General features: G+C 41.3%; 4 non-coding genes across 4 annotated transcripts; all 4 read right to left on the reverse strand.

Moving 5' to 3' along the window:
* Positions 1-813: 813 nt before the first annotated feature.
* On the reverse strand, positions 814-885 carry trnag-ucc (transfer RNA glycine (anticodon UCC)). Its single transcript has one exon. It is a non-coding gene; the product is annotated as a tRNA-Gly (tRNA).
* Positions 886-3,266: 2,381 nt separating this feature from the next.
* trnaw-cca (transfer RNA tryptophan (anticodon CCA)) lies at positions 3,267-3,338 on the reverse strand. The gene has a single exon. It is a non-coding gene; the product is annotated as a tRNA-Trp (tRNA).
* Positions 3,339-11,562: 8,224 nt separating this feature from the next.
* Positions 11,563-11,634, reverse strand: trnag-ucc (transfer RNA glycine (anticodon UCC)). The gene has a single exon. It is a non-coding gene; the product is annotated as a tRNA-Gly (tRNA).
* Positions 11,635-14,002: 2,368 nt separating this feature from the next.
* Positions 14,003-14,074, reverse strand: trnaw-cca (transfer RNA tryptophan (anticodon CCA)). Its single transcript has one exon. It is a non-coding gene; the product is annotated as a tRNA-Trp (tRNA).
* Positions 14,075-21,546: the final 7,472 nt, after the last annotated feature.

The following is a 21,546-nucleotide window of genomic DNA, read 5'->3' on the forward strand; positions in this document are numbered from 1 at the left end:
CTGTCAAAATGAAAATGAATGAGAGAAGACTAAAACAAAGGGCTCGTCCGGGATTTGAACCCTTTGAATCATACCCCTAGACCAACGAGCCACATAGCACAGGTTTCTGTGAAAACTAGTTAACATCGGTGCCACGTAGAGAGTTGTGCGCTCCTCTATTTGAACACTTTCTCCTTCAAACATTGCATGAGTGTCTGACTGCCGCCATCTTGCGGTGCTGACTGACCGATGGCTCGGGTATCTTGGATGTTGTTAAATGACATAACTGTCCGCCCAAGACACTGATGACCAAGGGTCATAGTTTTCCCTTGTAATAATAACAACAATAGTAATTGGAGTGAATGGAAGTGGCATTTCTATTTCTCCTTACTTTAGCCGTCATCGTCGCCAACATTGTTGTTGGTGAGCATGGAGAGGAGTGTATTTGCTTTTAAAGTATATTCAAGCAATGAACACGTCAAATAAATGTAATACCGAATACTTTTGCACGCAAGTGCACATGTATGTTACAGCGCTTCTGGGAGCACGGCCCACGTCAAGCAAGAGGGCGCAGTAAAGGTCTGCGAGTCAAGTGTGATGTGGGTATCCTGCAGCAGGGAGAGGAACCTTTGTTTTTCTACAGACGAAGCTGGTGCTGTGGGATACTAGTGTAAGGCCATTTATTCGTCATCTGTTCATGCGCAACGGTTCACCAGAAGTGTGTTAGTGAAAACAGCGGTAAGTGCAGGCTTAGTAGGGTCGCAATAGCTTGAATGGTGTCGAACTCCCCCGAAGCATCACAAGTGTGATGGCGGAAGCCTAGAAAGAAAACGTTGCGTTGGCCGGGAATCGAACCCGGGTCAACTGCTTGGAAGGCAGCTATGCTCACCACTATACCACCAACGCCCAGAAAGTCTCTCATTCCATGACTTTTGATGCATTTCAGATCATTCATCTGACTAGATACATGCGAATAATCACAGCCTACAGTGTAAAGCTTCTGATTTTCAGACAGGGCGTGTTGAGTGTGCTAAGTAACTTGCTAAATTCACTAACAAACAGTCGCTGCTCTTACTACAAAACAGGTGCAAGATATATCATTCTTAGCTAAACAAACCACGTAAACAATCAATGTAACTCTTAACTAAACTAGGAAACGCGAGAGAAAAAGGCGATACTTAGCTGCGGCGACTTGAGCGACTTCTCAGCTGGCTTGCCCGAGTGTCCAGATGCATATGTGGAAATACTTCTATACAAACCATGAACATAGATTCTCGATAGATGAATACTGTTTATTTAAAGGTCAGTTTTTATTTAGCGCATAGTTTATTGAATTTACCCACCAAGGTGGAACACGGACAATGATGTATTTGATTGACAGTGTAACTTGGACTGTTGGAGTAACTTGGACACCCATTGGAATGGAAAAACAAACTCGAGAGAAAAGTGTGTGTGTGTGTGTGTGTGTGTGTGTCACCTGCTGGTAGTGATGCATTTACATAACCTACAGACTATTTGGGCTGATTGTTCCTGGTGTATTAATGAAACTTTTCAAAGCGGTGGCTTACGTAGATGACATCACAGTCATTGTTAAGAATGGCAAGGATGTACCTTACCTTAAATGACTGTCAGAAATGAATTGAGTTTCTTCAGTGGTTAATGGCTTTTACTGGGGGAACTAGGTAGAAAGCAAGCCACTGTCTCTAGCCACATTTTGGACAAATGGACAAAACTAGATGGATTTAAAAATAGACGGATAGACAGTCGGATGGCGTCTGTCTACAATATTTTAAATGATAATAGTATATGTAGTATATGCATGTGTATTATAAACTAATCTTTACAGAAAAGGGGTAATACCATAATAAAATGCTGATGAGAGGAGAAGAGATCTTATTCACTGGCCAAATACATGATTTCGACAATTGTCGTACATCTTGACGGCACTTAGCTTTACTTTTCACAATGTATGACTGCACTTACTGTACTTAACTGTATACATTGGAAGTTGTAAAATGTATTATCTTGAATTGCTTTGTTTAATGTAAATTTGAATTTGTAATGTTTGATGCCTTGTACTTAACTGTATTCTTGCACTTATGTTGCAAGTCGCCCTGCATAAGGGCGTCTGCCAAGAAATAAAAATAATAATAATGTTTAATAATAGTATATGTAGTATATGCATGTGTATTATAAACTAATCTTTACAGAAAAGGGGTAATACCATAATAAAATGCTGATGAGAAATTAAGAAAACCGTAAAAGAAAGGCATTTTAAACCAGGACCTCTCGCACTCTAAGAGAGAATCATATCTCGAACAAACTTACATTAGTGACATCTTTACACTAGTGCCACGTAGAAAGCGGTGCGCTCCAACAGCTGGAAACTTTCTCAGTCTCAAGTTCAAGCACCTTGTGTGTGACTGCCATCTAATGTTGCTGACTAATAGCACTATTGGACTAGAGGAGCTGGGGCTGGCAGAAATTCAGCCAGGCTTTTCTACAGGCGCAAACTCAGCTGATGCTGTGTAGGCTACTCCGTGTACGTCAATGAAAGTCTAGTGACTTCAATATACACACCCCGATGCACCCAAAGAGTGATTGTCAAAGTATGAGTGACTCGCTCCATTAGCAGCACCGACCTGCATCTCTCTGTGACACCCGGCGCCTCCGTCTGGATAAGCTGCTGGTAATGCCGAGCACGGCAGCAGATCTTGTACAGTGGAACCCTAATAATATTCCTAATAATATGGCAACATCCTGGGGGGTCGGTGTGCCGCGCCACAGTGCAGCGACCTTAGCGCATCACTAAAAGGCACCTTAGCGAGGCCTCGGAATCGCTCAAACATGAACCGAGAAATGAACATTGAATCCCATCTACTATTATTACCTAGTAGTGTTGATGTTATCTAAAGTATTTCTATACGTTTTTATTAGTGTATGAATTGTGTCGACCAGGGATCAGAAAGTGAGACAGTATAGGGTAGGCGGTAATCGAAAGCACAAGAAATACATAAAAGGGAGCTATACAGCAGTGAATAAAACACGGATTGTGACAGTCCACTGTTAATAGCCTATAACAAGGCAGATTAAAATATAACAAACGATACGGATTCTTAAAATCAAATATAATTTCAACGTGCAGGAGACCAGACTGACTTTTATGCATCCCCTCGGGTGTAGATGCATGTTACTTAGACTAACAACGTTTGCATTCTAGGATATTAATAACACTCTCCACAGCAGGAATTATTGAGTGATATTACAGGGAATGTTGAGTAAAAGACTGACCCCGACGTGATTTGAACACACAACCTTCTGATCTGGAGTCAGACGCGCTACCGTTGCGCCACGAGGTCCTTAAACTTCAGTTAACACAGGACGTCAAGGAAAAATATTGGGAACTATGGTGATGTTTTGCTAGTGACCATTAGGTTAATGAATGGGCAACTGAAGCATTGACGTGATGAAGAAGTTAAACAGAATGCTAAAGAGATAGTGACAGTGAGCATGACACAGAACACATGGCATGACGAGAATACCAAGTTAAACTTAAAGCAGAAATTACAGAAAGAAAGAAAACAAAGAAAACCGGACACTGCACATATGTTTGGTCTTTCCTATATCTTTAATATGATATCTCAGTAGTTTAAATTTGATACAGAAATTATTCTGGAATCCCATGAAATGGAAAATACAGTGAATATAAAACTATATTTGCTGTATTTATAACAAATATATTCCGCTTATACACTCACCTAAAGGATTATTAGGAACACCATACTAATACTGTGTTTTACCCCCTTTCGCCTTCAGAACTGCCTTAATTCTACGTGGCATTGATTCAACAAGGTGCTGAAAGCATTCTTTAGAAATGTTGGCCCATATTGATAGGATAGCATCTTGCAGTTGATCGAGATTTGTGGGATGCACATCCAGGGCACGAAGCTCCCGTTCCACCACATCCCAAAGATGCTCAATTGGGGTCGAGATCTGGTGACTGTGGGGGCCAGTTTAGTACAGTGAACTCATTGTCATGTTCAAGAAACCAATTTGAAATGATTCGACCTTTGTGACATGGTGCATTATCCTGCTGGAAGTAGCCATCAGAGGATGGGTACATGGTGGTCATAAAGGGATGGACATGCTCAGAAACAATGCTCAGGTAGGCCGTGGCATTTAAACGATGCCCAATTGGCACTAAGGGGCCTAAAGTGTGCCAAGAAGACATCCCCCACACCATTACACCACCACCACCAGCCTGCACAGTGGTAACAAGGCATGATGGATCCATGTTCTCATTCTGTTTACGCCAAATTCTGACTCTACCATCTGAATGTCTCAACAGAAATCGAGACTCATCAGACCAGGCAACATTTTTCCAGTCTTCAACTGTCCAATTTTGGTGAGCTTGTGCAAATTGTAGCCTCTTTTTCCTATTTGTAGTGGACATGAGTGGTACCCGGTGGGGTCTTCTGCTGTTGTAGCCCATCCGCCTCAAGGTTGTACGTGTTGTGGCTTCACAAATGCCTTGCTGCATACCTCGATTGTAACGAGTGTTTATTTCAGTCAAAGTTGCTCTTCTATCAGCTTGAAACAGTCGGCCCATTCTCCTCTGACCTCTAGCATCAACAAGGCATTTTCGCCCACAGGACTGCCGCATACTGGATGTTTTTCCCTTTTCACACCATTTTTTGTAAACCCTAGAAATGGTTGTGCGTGAAAATCCCAGTAACTGAGCAGATTGTGAAATACTCAGACCGGCCCGTCTGGCACCAACAACCATGCCACGCTCAAAATTGCTTAAATCACCTTTCTTTCCCATTCAGACATTCAGTTTGGAGTTCAGGAGATTGTCTTGACCAGGACCACACCCCTAAATGCATTGAAGCAACTGCCATGTGATTGGTTGGTTAGATATTTGCATTAATGAGAAATTGAACAGGTGTATCTAATAATCCTTTAGGTGAGTGTATTTGCCTTTACTAATATTGTATTTTATTTTACAATAGGTTTAATATAATAAGGTCCAAATAATAAATGTACATATTTGCACATGCTTGCTTTTGGTGAACAGGTAGAATTGGCCATTATCTGAAAAAAACATGCACTCACCTAGTTATTCACAGTTTAAACAGAAATTACAGAAAGAAAGAAAAAAAAGAAAACCGGACACTGCACGGTCTTTCCTATATCTTTAATATGATATCTCAGTAGTTTTAATTTGATACAGAAATTATTCTGGAATCCCATGAAATGGAAAATACAGTGAAAATAAAACTATATCTGTTATATTTATAACAAATATATTCCGCTTATACACTCACCTAAAGGATTATTAGGAACACCATACTAATACTGTGTTTTACCCCCTTTCGCCTTCAGAACTGCCTTAATTCTACGTGGCATTGATTCAACAAGGTGCTGAAAGCATTCTTTAGAAATGTTGGCCCATATTGATAGGATAGCATCTTGCAGTTGATCGAGATTTGTGGGATGCACATCCAGGGCACGAAGCTCCCGTTCCACCACATCCCAAAGATGCTCTATTGGGTCGAGATGTGGTGACTGTGGGGGCCAGTTTAGTACAGTGAACTCATTGTCATGTTCAAGAAACCAATTTGAAATGATTCGACCTTTGTGACATGGTGCATTATCCTGCTGGAAGTAGCCATCAGAGGATGGGTACATGGTGGTCATAAAGGGATGGACATGCTCAGAAACAATGCTCAGGTAGGCCGTGGCATTTAAACGATGCCCAATTGGCACTAAGGGGCCTAAAGTGTGCCAAGAAAACATCCCCCACACCATTACACCACCACCACCAGCCTGCACAGTGGTAACAAGGCATGATGGATCCATGTTCTCATTCTGTTTACGCCAAATTCTGACTCTACCATCTGAATGTCTCAACAGAAATCGAGACTCATCAGACCAGGCAACATTTTTCCAGTCTTCAACTGTCCAATTTTGGTGAGCTTGTGCAAATTGTAGCCTCTTTTTCCTATCTGTAGTGGAGATGAGTGGTACCCGGTGGGGTCTTCTGCTGTTGTAGCCCATCCGCCTCAAGGTTGTACGTGTTGTGGCTTCACAAATGCCTTGCTGCATACCTCGGTTGTAACGAGTGGTTATTTCAGTCAAAGTTGCTCTTCTATCAGCTTGAATCAGTCGGCCCATTCTCCTCTGACCTCTAGCATCAACAAGGCATTTTCGCCCACAGGACTGCCGCATACTGGATGTTTTTCCCTTTTCACACCATTTTTTGTAAACCCTAGAAATGGTTGTGTGTGAAAATCCCAGTAACTGAGCAGATTGTGAAATACTCAGACCGGCCCGTCTGGCACCAACAACCATGCCACGCTCAAAATTGCTTAAATCACCTTTCTTTCCCATTCAGACATCCAGTTTGGAGTTCAGGAGATTGTCTTGACCAGGACCACACCCCTAAATGCATTGAAGCAACTGCCATGTGATTGGTTGGTTAGATAATTGCATTAATGAGAAATTGAACAGGTGTATCTAATAATCCTTTAGGTGAGTGTATTTGCCTTTACTAATATTGTATTTTATTTTACAATAGGTTTAATATAATAAGGTCCAAATAATAAATGTACATATTTGCACATGCTTGCTTTTGGTGAACAGGTAGAATTGGCCATTATCTGAAAAAAACATGCACTCACCTAGTTATTCACAGTTTAAACAGCGCCAGTGAATATTGGGTTTTAATGTTACAGGAGTGACGATGAAGTTATTGCGTTTAGTTGCTTTAAATAACTACAGTGGTTTGTGGATAACAGGAATATGTGCACATACAGAAAAGTTAAAAGTAACGCTGGGTAAGTACATAATCAAATCAAGTTTCACGAAAGATGATATGCTTCAGATACAACTTAATAGTAAAAATGCATTATGGTAAAGAGTTAATAGCTTTGTTGATAACCTCAACGTATGCTAATCAGTCTCTGTTTCGTGTTTATTATCATAATAATTGTAATTATTATTAGTAGTAGTAGTATTCTACAATAAAACTTGCATAAGTTCGAATTGTGCCGATATGTTTTCTGCACAAGGAAAAGTATATATATTATTAAGTTACACAAGCATTGTAAAGAAACCAACAACATATAGGCACCTGGGTGTGTTCTTCCTACTTGGATAAGTAGGTTAGCCGGCTAAGTTTCAGGATAACTTGGCATTAACTCGGGATTTTCCATTCTCCGTAGCGAGTTTAAAGTTCAGCCAGCTATGTTTCCAGAGCAGCATGTCCAGCATCTCAAACCTGCTCCCTGTCAGGTTAACTTGAAGTTAGATGGCTAACAATCTGACTGTATTTCATCTGCCCAGTTAAATGACAGCTGACTGTGTCCCCCAACAATGACGGCGCCGTTCCTAACAGATCCAGTAGTGATCCAGACCCAGTAGCTTTTCTGCGAGGAATAATTCATAGAGATTATAGATTTAAATTATACAGATTAATTATTTGAGCGTTACAGGTTCGGTCGGAAAGGAATGATTTACGTAGCCGATTAATTAGGACCGCACATCAGTCATTCCGCCCTGGGCCGGCCCTGACCAATTTGATGCCCTAGGCAAGATTTTAGCTGGTACCCCTGGCATCGCAGCCAATTCCACCACCGATCATTGTGTTCATACACTCACACAGAAACTGCATAGCTTCATGTCTTAGATTTTCTTTATTTTTGAAACAATAAAAAACCACACAAAATAAAAACAGTATGCAAGAAACAAGTGACAAAACGAATTATGAATACAATATAAATTAGTATTGCACGAAAAAACTATATTACCGACACCATAGTGCAAGATGCATAATGTAGCAGTGTTCTACAGCCTTACTCGCCTTGCCTTTCTTGCAGCAAACAAGTGACATAAAACGAATTATAAATAAGTGGATGTTTCCTGCAGCACACTTGAAAGAAAAAGTACATTTCTCAAAATTATGTTATAGGTAATGGAGGTTGATGAAAGAGTTAAATAGCTGATCGATCAAAAGGTGTGATCGTTGTGGGGCATCGGTAAGAATGCACAATTCTCATTCATTCCAAACAGTGTCCCTTTATTGCATCACTAGCAATGGGCGTTAGCCTATTTTGGTATTTGTTTTGTGTGTTTTTTATTGCTTCTTGTTTTGTTTTATTTATTCACTTTCCACTGTCAGCTCTCTGCATTCCTTTCCCATCTCTCACTTCTTGATCCTCTGCAATCCGCCTTCCAAACACCGCTCACACCACTGAGACTGCTCTCCTGGCAGTCACTGACTCCCTCAACTGTGCTCGGGCAGCCTCCCTCTCCTCAATCCTCATCCTCCTTGGTCTCTCCGCAACATTTGACACCGTCGATCACTCCATCCTCCTCTCCTGCCTCGCTGACCTTGGAATCTCTGGGACTGCTCTCACTTGTTTCTCCTCCTACCTCAACGACCGGACCTATCAAGTGGCGAGGTTCCTCATCCACCCCTCAACCTCTCCTCACAGGCATAACCCCCGGGTTTAGCTATCCTCCCGATGGGTCACACTTCGGTAGCTACCTTTTTTACTTTCATGGGGCCCTGAAATCCTCGCTGCGCCCCTGGTCATGAAAGCTGTAATGTCTGGTATCAAAATACATTACTGGCTTTCGGCTTACACACGTCATTTCAACCCACTTGCTCAAGCAGACCGAGTAAACGTTTACTCGAGGTATACGGTCACACAGAAGGAGCATCCCAAGAACACCAGTAAATGGCGTAGAAATTCTGAAAACATGCACAATTTTCCACGATCTAAGCCCACAGTTTACGTGCAAAATCTAACGTCTGAGATGATGGTATCCATGTAACATTCCCGAAATGGACGCATTTTAAAAGTGCAAGGTAACGGTCTGGTCCATTTATTGTGGGTTTCAAGGTAAAGTACATTGCTGATAGACGTTTCATGGTTAATGCGGATCAGTGGTTTCCTTTATCATTATGCTCTCTAAATTGTTGTGGGTCTGTTGTACACTGTTCAGTACTGTACATCGTGTTTTAATCCTAACTTGATAAAACACTTCGATTCATGGCTTTGTAGCCCCACCAGTGACGTAAAAAACCACTCGGTAAGATCATTAAAACAAAGTATTAAACAAGGCGTAATGCACAAGACAGTCCTTTGCCCTGTGCAGTGCTGCGGGTAAACAACTCGTCTCTAGTGCAATAAACTAAGACCATGTAAACCCGAGAGGGAGAGGGGCATTTAATCTGTGACTCGAGCATATTGTCTCCAGTGAGGTCAATACACGCGTCAGGGATATGTATGCTAAATGTAATGTAAATATGATGGATATAATGTATATTGTGGTGGAGTTTATAAAGATAATGTCAGGGGAACTTTAGTGATGTTCTGTGTTTTCTAAATTCCAAGCAGTGGGACTTTAAGTCATAACTTTGTGAGGAATTTACATGTCTTTATAAATTATATATCATTATAAAGTAATAATCCAGCTCACTTTGCTAGCTAGCCTACTGCCAGATGCCATCCAAATGATGATAATGATCAGCTAGTAGTTAAGTACTGCAGTAGTTTGCCAGTTGTCAGCTAATGATTTTTCATAGTATTGTATTATTTAAATTCAGTTTTTTGTGCACTATAGTATTTTCAGTATTGAGTATTTTTGGTGTGGATGTTATTTTACCTATACAGTTTATTAGTTATTGCTCTGATTTCAATATGCATAGTGCACTATTTACATTTGTATTGATTATTACATCAATTTCTTCAACAAGTACAGTGTATGTTAAAGTGCAATACATGTTCTGTGATGTGCATTATTTAAATGTTTGTGTTTATTTTAGTTTTAACTAAACATTCTCTATACGCCATAAACATGGGCACCACTAAAATGTTTTTCATCGAGAGGGGGGATGGTTCTGGGGCTACTATCAAATCTCGCATATGGCCCCCAAATGGCTAGGGCCGGCTCTGGACATCACACATTACATAGGATGGGACTGACGTTGGATGCGACTTTTCGTGACTTAAATCAAGTAACAAGTTACTAGTACACACATAGCCTCTAAGTGTACTGAGTAATGATACTCTCTCTTTCGTTCATTCGTTCCTTAGTATAATTACCTTTAGTAGTAGTAGTACTGGCCACTACTCGGAAGGTAGCTATGCGCACCAATAGATCACGAAAGCTTTCTCATAGTTTTGTGTTTTAGATAATGGTTCAATACGGACTCAATCCCCTTTCATGGACATGGCAGGGAACTTGCAGTTAGAACTAAGGAGTCTAATAAGACTTGGTGGTACGCAGAACTGAAGTGCCAAGTGACAGGCTATCACTTTCATTGCACACCGCATTGTCTTCTCGCAGGGAGCGAATTGGGGAAATGTTGGATTTACGGCATCATGTAGAAAGACTGAATGGTTTAGTTACAGAAAAAGATAAAAAAAAGATAGTGACCTTTCTTACTAGCTGAACTAACCTGCATAAAATTAAGAAGATACAGACATTTTCATGCAATTATTTCAAGTTACAGTCTGCTGCTCAGACACAGTTTGGCGCACAGATGCAACTATCATCAACTCAATTATAAACATATATCTAGACAGACAGAGAGACAGACATGGACTACATATCGTGCACATTGTATGAAATCATGCTGGTATATGTAGGCTTGTAGATGATTGTTAAGAGGCCTATTTGGAAACATACGAAATGAGATATTACCATAATGAAGTCATGATACATGAAGGAAATGTTTTTCATGTTGGCAAAAGTACCCTGTCAAAATGAAAATGAATGAGAGAAGACTAAAACAAAGGGCTCGTCCGGGATTTGAACCCTTTGAATCATACCCCTAGACCAACGAGCCACATAGCACAGGTTTCTGTGAAAACTAGTTAACATCGGTGCCACGTAGAGAGTTGTGCGCTCCTGTATTTGAACACTTTCTCCTTCAAACATTGCATGAGTGTCTGACTGCCGCCATCTAGCGGTGCTGACTGACCGATGGCTCGGGTATCTTGGATGTTGTTAAATGACATAACTGTCCGCCCAAGACACTGATGACCAAGGGTCATAGTTTTCCCTTGTAATAATAACAACAATAGTAATTGGAGTGAATGGAAGTGGCATTTCTATTTCACTTTACTTTAGCCGTCATCGTCGCCAACATTGTTGTTGGTGAGCATGGAGAGGAGTGTATTAGCTTTTAAAGTATATTCAAGCAATGAACACGTCAAATAAATGTAATACCGAATACTTTTGCACGCAAGTGCACATGTATGTTACAGCGCTTCTGGGAGCACGGCCCACGTGAAGCAAGAGGGCGCAGTAAAGGTCTGCGAGTCAAGTGTGATGTGGGTATCCTGCAGCAGGCAGAGGAACCTTTGTTTTTCTACAGACGAAGCTGGTGCTGTGGGATACTAGTGTAAGGCCATTTATTCGTCATCTGTTCATGCGCAACGGTTCACCAGAAGTGTGTTAGTGAAAACAGCGGTAAGTGCAGGCTTAGTAGGGTCGCAATAGCTTGAATGGTGTCGAACTCCCCCGAAGCATCACAAGTGTGATGGCGGAAGCCTAGAAAGAAAACGTTGCGTTGGCCGGGAATCGAACCCGGGTCAACTGCTTGGAAGGCAGCTATGCTCACCACTATACCACCAACGCCCAGAAAGTCTCTCATTCCATGACTTTTGATGCATTTCAGATCATTCATCTGACTAGATACATGCGAATAATCACAGCCTACAGTGTAAAGCTTCTGATTACAGACAGGGCGTGTTGAGTGTGCTAAGTAACTTGCTAAATTCACTAACAAACAGTCGCTGCTCTTACTACAAAACAGGTGCAAGATATATCATTCTTAGCTAAACAAACCACGTAAACAATCAATGTAACTCTTAACTAAACTAGGAAACGCGAGAGAAAAAGGCGATACTTAGCTGCGGCGACTTGAGCGACTTCTCAGCTGGCTTGCCCGAGTGTCCAGATGCATATGTGGAAATACTTCTATACAAACCATGAACATAGATTCTCGATAGATGAATACTGTTTATTTAAAGGTCAGTTTTTATTTAGCGCATAGTTTATTGAATTTACCCACCAAGGTGGAACACGGACAATGATGTATTTGATTGACAGTGTAACTTAGACTGTTGGAGTAACTTGGACAATGGAAAAACAAACTCGAGAGAAAAGTGTGTGTGTGTGTGTGTGTGTGTCACCTGCTGGTAGTGATGCATTTACATAACCTACAGACTATTTGGGCTGATTGTTCCTGGTGTATTAATGAAACTTTTCAAAGCGGTGGCTTACGTAGATGACATCACAGTCATTGTTAAGAATGGCAAGGATGTACCTTACCTTAAATGACTGTCAGAAATGAATTGAGTTTCTTCAGTGGTTAATGGCTTTTACTGGGGGAACTAGGTAGAAAGCAAGCCACTGTCTCTAGCCACATTTTGGACAAATGGACAAAACTAGATGGATTTAAAAATAGACGGATAGACAGTCGGATGGCGTCTGTCTACAATATTTTAAATGATAATAGTATATGTAGTATATGCATGTGCATTATAAACTAATCTTTACAGAAAAGGGGTAATACCATAATAAAATGCCGATGAGAGGAGAAGAGATCTTATTCACTGGCCAAATACATGATTTCGACAATTGTCGTACATCTTGACGGCACTTAGCTTTACTTTTCACAATGTATGACTGCACTTACTGTACTTAACTGTATACATTGGAAGTTGTAAAATGTATTATCTTGAATTGCTTTGTTTAATGTAAATTTGAATTTGTAATGTTTGATGCCTTGTACTTAACTGTATTCTTGCACTTATGTTGCAAGTCGCCCTGCATAAGGGCGTCTGCCAAGAAATAAAAATAATAATAATGTTTAATAATAGTATATGTAGTATATGCATGTGTATTATAAACTAATCTTTATAGAAAAGGGGTTATACCATAATAAAATGCTGATGAGAAATTAAGAAATCCGTAAAAGAAAGGCATTTTAAACCAGGACCTCTCGCACTCTAAGAGAGAATCATATCTCGAACAAACTTACATTAGTGACATCTTTACACTAGTGCCACGTAGAAAGCGGTGCGCTCCAACAGCTGGAAACTTTCTCAGTCTCAAGTTCAAGCACCTTGTGTGTGACTGCCATCTAGTGTTGCTGACTAATAGCACTATTGGACTAGAGGAGCTGGGGCTGGCAGAAATTCAGCCAGGCTTTTCTACAGGCGCAAACTCAGCTGATGCTGTGTAGGCTACTCCGTGTACGTCAATGAAAGTCTAGTGACTTCAATATACACACCCCGATGCACCCAAAGAGTGATTGTCAAAGTATGAGTGACTCGCTCCACTAGCAGCACCGACCTGCATCTCTCTGTGACACCCGGCGCCTCCGTCTGGATAAGCTGCTGGTAATGCCGAGCACGGCAGCAGATCTTGTACAGTGGAACCCTAATAATATTCCTAATAATATGGCAACATCCTGGGGGGTCGGTGTGCCGCGCCACAGTGCAGCGACCTTAGCGCATCACTAAAAGGCACCTTAGCGAGGCCTCGGAATCGCTCAAACATGAACCGAGAAATGAACATTGAATCCCATCTACTATTATTACCTAGTAGTGTTGATGTTATCTAAAGTATTTCTATACGTTTTTATTAGTGTATGAATTGTGTCGACCAGGGATCAGAAAGTGAGACAGTATTGGGTAGGCGGTAATCGAAAGCACAAGAAATACATAAAAGGGAGCTATACAGCAGGTGAATAAAACACGGATTGTGACAGTCTACTGTTAATAGCCTATAACAAGGCAGATTAAAATATAACAAACGATACGGAATCTTAAAATCAAATATAATTTCAACGTGCAGGAGACCAGACTGACTTTTATGCATCCTCTCGGGTGTAGATGCATGTTACTTAGACTAACAACGTTTGCATTCTAGGATATTAATAACACTCTCCACAGCAGGAATTATTGAGTGATATTACAGGGAATGTAGAGTAAAAGACTGACCCCGACGTGATTTTAACACACAACCTTCTGATCTGGAGTCAGACGCGCTACCGTTGCGCCACGAGGTCCTTAAACTTCAGTTAACACAGGACGTCAAGGAAAAATATTGGGAACTATGGTGATGTTTTGCTAGTGACCATTTAGGTTAATGAATGGGCAACTGAAGCATTGACGTGATGAAGAAGTTAAACAGAATGCTAAAGAGATAGTGACAGTGAGCATGACACAGAACACATGGCATGACGTGAATACCAAGTTAAACTTAAAGCAGAAATTACAGAAAGAAAGAAAAAAAAACGGATACTGCACATGTGTTTGGTCTTTCCTATATCTTTAATATGATATCTCAGTAGTTTAAATTTGATACAGAAATTATTCTGGAATCCCATGAAATGGAAAATACAGTGAATATAAAACTATATTTGCTGTATTTATAACAAATATATTCCGCTTATACACTCACCTAAAGGATTATTAGGAACACCATACTAATACTGTGTTTTACCCCCTTTCGCCTTCAGAACTGCCTTAATTCTACGTGGCATTGATTCAACAAGGTGCTGAAAGCATTCTTTAGAAATGTTGGCCCATATTGATAGGATAGCATCTTGCAGTTGATCGAGATTTGTGGGATGCACATCCAGGGCACGAAGCTCCCGTTCCACCACATCCCAAAGATGCTCAATTGGGTCGAGATCTGGTGACTGTGGGGGCCAGTTTAGTACAGTGAACTCATTGTCATGTTCAAGAAACCAATTTGAAATGATTCGACCTTTGTGACATGGTGCATTATCCTGCTGGAAGTAGCCATCAGAGGATGGGTACATGGTGGTCATAAAGGGATGGACATGCTCAGAAACAATGCTCAGGTAGGCCGTGGCATTTAAACGATGCCCAATTGGCACTAAGGGGCCTAAAGTGTGCCAAGAAAACATCCCCCACACCATTACACCACCACCACCAGCCTGCACAGTGGTAACAAGGCATGATGGATCCATGTTCTCATTCTGTTTACGCCAAATTCTGACTCTACCATCTGAATGTCTCAACAGAAATCGAGACTCATCAGACCAGGCAACATATTTCCAGTCTTCAACTGTCCAATTTTGGTGAGCTTGTGCAAATTGTAGCCTCTTTTTCCTATCTGTAGTGGAGATGAGTGGTACCCGGTGGGGTCTTCTGCTGTTGTAGCCCATCCGCCTCAAGGTTGTACGTGTTGTGGCTTCACAAATGCCTTGCTGCATACCTCGGTTGTAACGAGTGGTTATTTCAGTCAAAGTTGCTCTTCTATCAGCTTGAATCAGTCAGCCCATTCTCCTCTGACCTCTAGCATCAACAAGGCATTTTCGCCCACAGGACTGCTGCATACTGGATGTTTTTCCCTTTTCACACCATTTTTTGTAAACCCTAGAAATGGTTGTGCGTGAAAATCCCAGTAACTGAGCAGATTGTGAAATACTCAGACCGGCCCGTCTGGCACCAACAACCATGCCACGCTCAAAATTGCTTAAATCACCTTTCTTTCCCATTCAGACATCCAGTTTGGAGTTCAGGAGATTGTCTTGACCAGGACCACACCCCTAAATGCATTGAAGCAACTGCCATGTGATTGGTTGGTTATATAATTGCATTAATGAGAAATTGAACAGGTGTATCTAATAATCCTTTAGGTGAGTGTATTTGCCTTTACTAATATTGTATTTTATTTTACAATAGGTTTAATATAATAAGGTCCAAATAATAAATGTACATATTTGCACATGCTTGCTTTTGGTGAACAGGTAGAATTGGCCATTGTCTGAAAAAACATGCACTCACCTAGTTATTCACAGTTTAAACAGCGCCAGTGAATATTGGGTTTTAATGTTACAAGAGTGACGATGAAGTTATTGCGTTTAGTTGCTTTAAATAACTACAGTGGTTTGTGGATAACAGGAATATGTGCACATACAGAAAAGTTAAAAGTAACGCTGGGTAAGTACATAATCAAATCAAGTTTCACGAAAGATGATATGCTTCAGATACAACTTAATAGTAAAAATGCATTATGGTAAAGAGTTAATAACTTTGTTGATAACCTCAACGTATGCTAATCAGTCTCTGTTTCGTGTTTATTATCATAATAATTGTAATTATTATTATTAGTAGTAGTATTCTACAATAAAACTTGCATAAGTTCGAATTGTGCCGATATGTTTTCTGCACAAGGAAAAGTATATATATTATTAAGTTACACAAGCATTGTAAAGAAACCAACAACATATAGGCACCTGGGTGTGTTCTTCCTACTTGGATAAGTAGGTTAGCCGGCTAAGTTTCAGGATAACTTGGCATTAACTCGGGATTTTCCATTCTCCGTAGCGAGTTTAAAGTTCAGCCAGCTATGTTTCCAGAGCAGCATGTCCAGCATCTCAAACCTGCTCCCTGTCAGGTTAACTTGAAGTTAGATGGCTAACAATCTGACTGTATTTCATCTGCCCAGTTAAATGACAGCTGACTGTGTCCCCCAACAATGACGGCGCCGTTCCTAACAGATCCAGTAGTGATCCAGACCCAGTAGCTTTTCTGCGAGGAATAATTCATAGAGATTATAGATTTAAATTATACAGATTATTTATTTGAGCGTTACAGGTTCGGTCGGAAAGGAATGATTTACGTAGCCGATTAATTAGGACCGCACATCAGTCATTCCGCCCTGGGCCGGCCCTGACCAATTTGATGCCCTAGGCAAGATTTTAGCTGGTCCCCTTGCATCGCAGCCAATTCCACCACCGATCATTGTGTTCATACACTCACACAGAAACTGCATAGCTTCATGTCTTAGATTTTCTTTATTTTTGAAACAAGAAAAAAACACACAAAATAAAAACAGTATGCAAGAAACAAGTGACAAAACGAATTATGAATACAATATAAATAAGTATTGCACGAAAAAACTATATTACCGACACCATAGTGCAAGATGCATAATGTAGCAGTGTTCTACAGCCTTACCGCCTTGCCTTTCTTGCAGCAAACAAGTGACATAAAACGAATTATAAATAAGTGGATGTTTCCTGCAGCACACTTGAAAGAAAAGGTATATTTCTCAGAATTATGTTATAGGTAATGGAGGTTGATGAAAGAGTTAAATAGCTGATCGATCAAAAGGTGTGATCGTTGTGGGGCATCGGTAAGAATGCACAATTCTCATTCATTCCAAACAGTGTCCCTTTATTGCATCACTAGCAATGGGCGTTAGCCTATTTTGGTATTTGTTTTGTGTGTTTTTTATTGCTTTTTGTTTTGTTTTATTAATTCACTTTAAACCTCTTATATTATCACATTATTCCCATTAAAATCACGTTTGTTTACTTTGAATGTCCCGCCCCACTTCACGGAAATGCACGAGTTTTATTTACGATTGATTGATTTAAATATACACATGGCTAATCACGCATTCATGAGAGTACCCGCTTATTCGCCAGGTTCTACGAAATTCAATAATTGACCATGAGGAGCACCTGTTAGGCTGGAGATAAAATGCTCCCGGGGTGGAGCTGGGGGGGACGGGATTGCAGAGCAACGGGAACGAAACGTGGAGCCAAAGGCGAACGAAGGACTTGATGGACAAGTAACGGAAAGGGCTAAGAGACCCAGAGGAGAGCTGAGGCGACCTCTGCAACGCTAGCGAGAGTATCCAGAGAAGGGATAGCGTACAGGCTTTTTGAACTACAGTAGTGTTTCAAAGGATAACAACGAGCAACCTGTTTTTTTTTTTTTCAACTCGGCCATTGTTTTCTTGGACTGTACATGGACATTGTAATTTCTTTGTATTGCCAAACCCGGACCAGAGCAGAAGCTGAATTTTTGTCGGAGCCCTTCATTACTTTGTACTAGGACACGTGGACTATTGCCTGCCCCATTCCAGCTCCTGGTGCTGCCGGAGGAGACCAACAGAACCCTCCACGAATGCATTTTTTAGTTTGAACTTTTTTGTCTTTTTAACATAAAGAGGAAGTCTGATGGATTTTATATTAGAGATTTGTAATCCAGTTAATTGTATACCTGTCTTGTGTGGTCTGTGGTGTGCTCCTGGCTTGAGATTCCCCAATTTAAATAACCTAAATCGAAGGGAGAATTGAGGTAGTAAATGCAAAATGGGCATATTTGGGCAATCGACAACCTCCCAATGGGTCCTAGCGGCTGTAGACAACCGCTAGGTGGTGTAGTCGTGCTTCCATAAGTTTTACCCCCCAGTGGTACTGTATAACTTCCACTCTGTGACACATCCTAGATTTTAATAGCGACAAGATGTGAAGTCATAGTGAAGAGCTTGGGAAGGTGCGGTCACGCCTGCTTCATCAATGACGGGAGCTTTGGGGAGACGGGAGGCAGTCACATTACCTTCCTGAGAGCAGTAACTGCCGAACCAACACACATTACTTGTGTGTGCCAAATACTTCTGTTTTATTAGTACCTAATTTTTCAGCACCAGTATTTAACTTTGCAGATTGTTGGAAAAAAACTGTACAGGTATTCCCTGCTAACACACAACATTGCCAATAACATTGTAGCAATATAATTTATATTGCTACAGCATTGAGGCAATGTGCTAGCAGGGTTGTTGTACTTTGGAATCGGTTCATGCTTCACGATTGGTTAATTGCCTATTTTTATTTTGCCTTCATAAACAATTCGTGGATCGACTTTGCTCCCTTTTTCTTGGGATTGTGCGTCTTGTAGGCAGTCCATAGGTTGTCCCTATATTAATTTATTCATGAAATTCCAACCGAAATAGCGACAGTTCTACAGCTATTTCAAACCGGAAGTTTGAATCGCTCCTGATTTCAGGAAAAGGTGTAAATAAAGAACTGTCTCGTTCTGTCCGTCCCTCCCCTCCTCAGCCTTGGATCTCTTCTGTTCTCTGCTCAACCAGTCTGCGCACCACTGAGCACAAGTGGAAGAGATCCAAACTCCCAGCTACCCTCGCACTCTACCACTCTCTACTGCCCACATTCCCCTCCTCGCTCACCTCAGTCTTACTTCCAGTCATTCTTTGAATCCACTGTCCACAACCCCCGCAAGCTTTACTCCACCTTCTCTCTCTTCTCCCCCCTCCTCCCTCATCTCATCTCACCTTATCATTTTGCCTCATTCTTCTACAAGATCACAGACATCCACAAGCTCTTCAACAGTCTCCTCTCCACTCCCACCCTGCCCAAGTCTCCCACCGATCAAGCTTCCATTTCTTCATTCTCTCCTCTCTCAGACTCTGAACTTTCCTCTCTCCTCCTAGGTCACAAACCCATAATATGTCCCCTGGACCCTCTCTCTACTCGCCTCCTGCAAGCGTCTGCTCCATTTCAACTCCCCTTCTTCTCCTCCCTCCTCAACTCCTCACTCCTCTCTGGCTGTTTCCCCTCTTGCATTTAAACAAGCTGCGGTCATCCCACTCCTCAAGAAACCTACCCTTGACCCCACCTCTCCTCAGAGGCACCTGTCTCTGCCCTGTCGCCCTACTCCCCTTCCTCTCAAAGACCCTCGAGCGTGCGGTCCACTGTCAGCTCTCTGCATTCCTTTCCCATCTCTCACTTCTTGATCCTCTGCAATCCGCCTTCCAAACACCGCTCACACCACTGAGACTGCTGTCCTGGCAGTCACTGACTCCCTCAACTGTGCTCGGGCAGCCTCCCTCTCCTCAATCCTCATCCTCCTTGGTCTCTCCGCAACATTTGACACCGTCGATCACTCCATCCTCCTCTCCTGCCTCGCTGACCTTGGAATCTCTGGGACTGCTCTCACTTGTTTCTCCTCCTACCTCAACGACCGGACCTATCAAGTGGCGAGGTTCCTCATCCACCCCTCAACCTCTCCTCACAGGCATAACCCCCGGGTTTAGCTATCCTCCCGATGGGTCACACTTCGGTAACTACCTTTTTTACTTTCATGGGGCCCTGAAATCCTGGCTGCGCCCCTGGTCATGAAAGCTGTAATGTCTGGTATCAAAATACATTACTGGCTTTCGGCTTACACACGTCATTTCAACCCACTTGCTCAAGCAGACCGAGTAAACGTTTACTCGAGGTATACGGTCACACAGAAGGAGCATCCCAAGAACACCAGTAAATGGCGTAGAAATTTTGAAAACACGCACAATTTTCCACGATCTAAGCCCACAGTTTACGTGCAAATTCTAATGTCTGAGATGATGGTATCCATGTAACATTCCGGAAATGGACGCATTTTAAAAGTGCAAGGTAACGGTCTGGTCCATTTATTGTGGGTTTCAAGGTAAAGTACATTGCTGATGGACGTTTCATGGTTAATGCAGATCAGTGGTTTCCTTTATCATTATGCTCTCTAAATTGTTGTGGGTCTGTTGTACACTGTTCAGTACTGTACATCGTGTTTTAATCCTAACTTGATAAAACACTTCGATTCATGGCTTTGTAGCCCCACCAGTGACGTAAAAAACCACTCGGTAAGATCATTAAAACAAAGTATTAAACAAGGCGCAATGCACAAGACAGTCCTTTGCCCTGTGCAGGGCTGCGGGTAAACAACTCGTCTCTAGTGCAATAAACTAAGACCATGTAAACCCGAGAGGGAGAGGGGCATTTAATCTGTGACTCGAGCATATTGTCTCCAGTGAGGTCAATACACGCGTCAGGGATATGTATGCTAAATGTAATGTAAATATGATGGATATAATGTATATTGTGGTGGAGTTCATAAAGATAATGTCAGGGGAACTTTAGTGATGTTCTGTGTTTTCTAAATTCCAAGCAGTGGGACTTTAAGTCATATCTTTGTGAGGAATTTACATGTCTTTATAAATTATATATCATTATAAAGTAATAATCCAGCTCACTTTGCTAGCTAGCCTACTGCCAGTTGCCATCCAAATGATGATAATGATCAGCTAGTAGTTAAGTACTGCAGTAGTTTGCCAGTTGTCAGCTAATGATTTTTGATAGTATTGTATTATTTAAATTCAGTTTTTTGTGCACTACAGTATTTTCAATATTGAGTATTTTTGGTGTGGATGTTATTTTACCTAAACAGTTTATTAGTTATTGCTCTGATTTCAATATGCATAGTGCACTATTTACATTTGTATTGATTATTACATCAATTTCTTCAACAAGTACAGTGTATGTTAAAGTGCAATACATGTTCTGTGATGTGCATTATTTAAATGTTTGTGTTTATTTTAGTTTTAACTAAACATTCTCTATACGCCATAAACATGGGCACCACTAAAATGTTTTTCATCGAGAGGGGGGATGGTTCTGGGGCTACTATCAAATCTCGCATATGGCCCCCAAATGGCTAGGGCCGGCTCTGGACATCACACATTACATAGGATGGGACTGACGTTGGATGCGACTTTTCGTGACTTAAATCAAGTAACAAGTTACTAGTACACACATAGCCTCTAAGTGTACTGAGTAATGATACTCTCTCTTTCGTTCATTCGTTCCTTAGTATAATTACCTTTAGTAGTAGTAGTACTGGCCACTACTCGGAAGGTAGCGATGCGCACCAGCTTTCTCAT

This window comes from Amia ocellicauda, unplaced genomic scaffold (genome assembly GCF_036373705.1).
Source record: "Amia ocellicauda isolate fAmiCal2 unplaced genomic scaffold, fAmiCal2.hap1 HAP1_SCAFFOLD_84, whole genome shotgun sequence".
Taxonomy (NCBI): domain Eukaryota; kingdom Metazoa; phylum Chordata; class Actinopteri; order Amiiformes; family Amiidae; genus Amia; species Amia ocellicauda.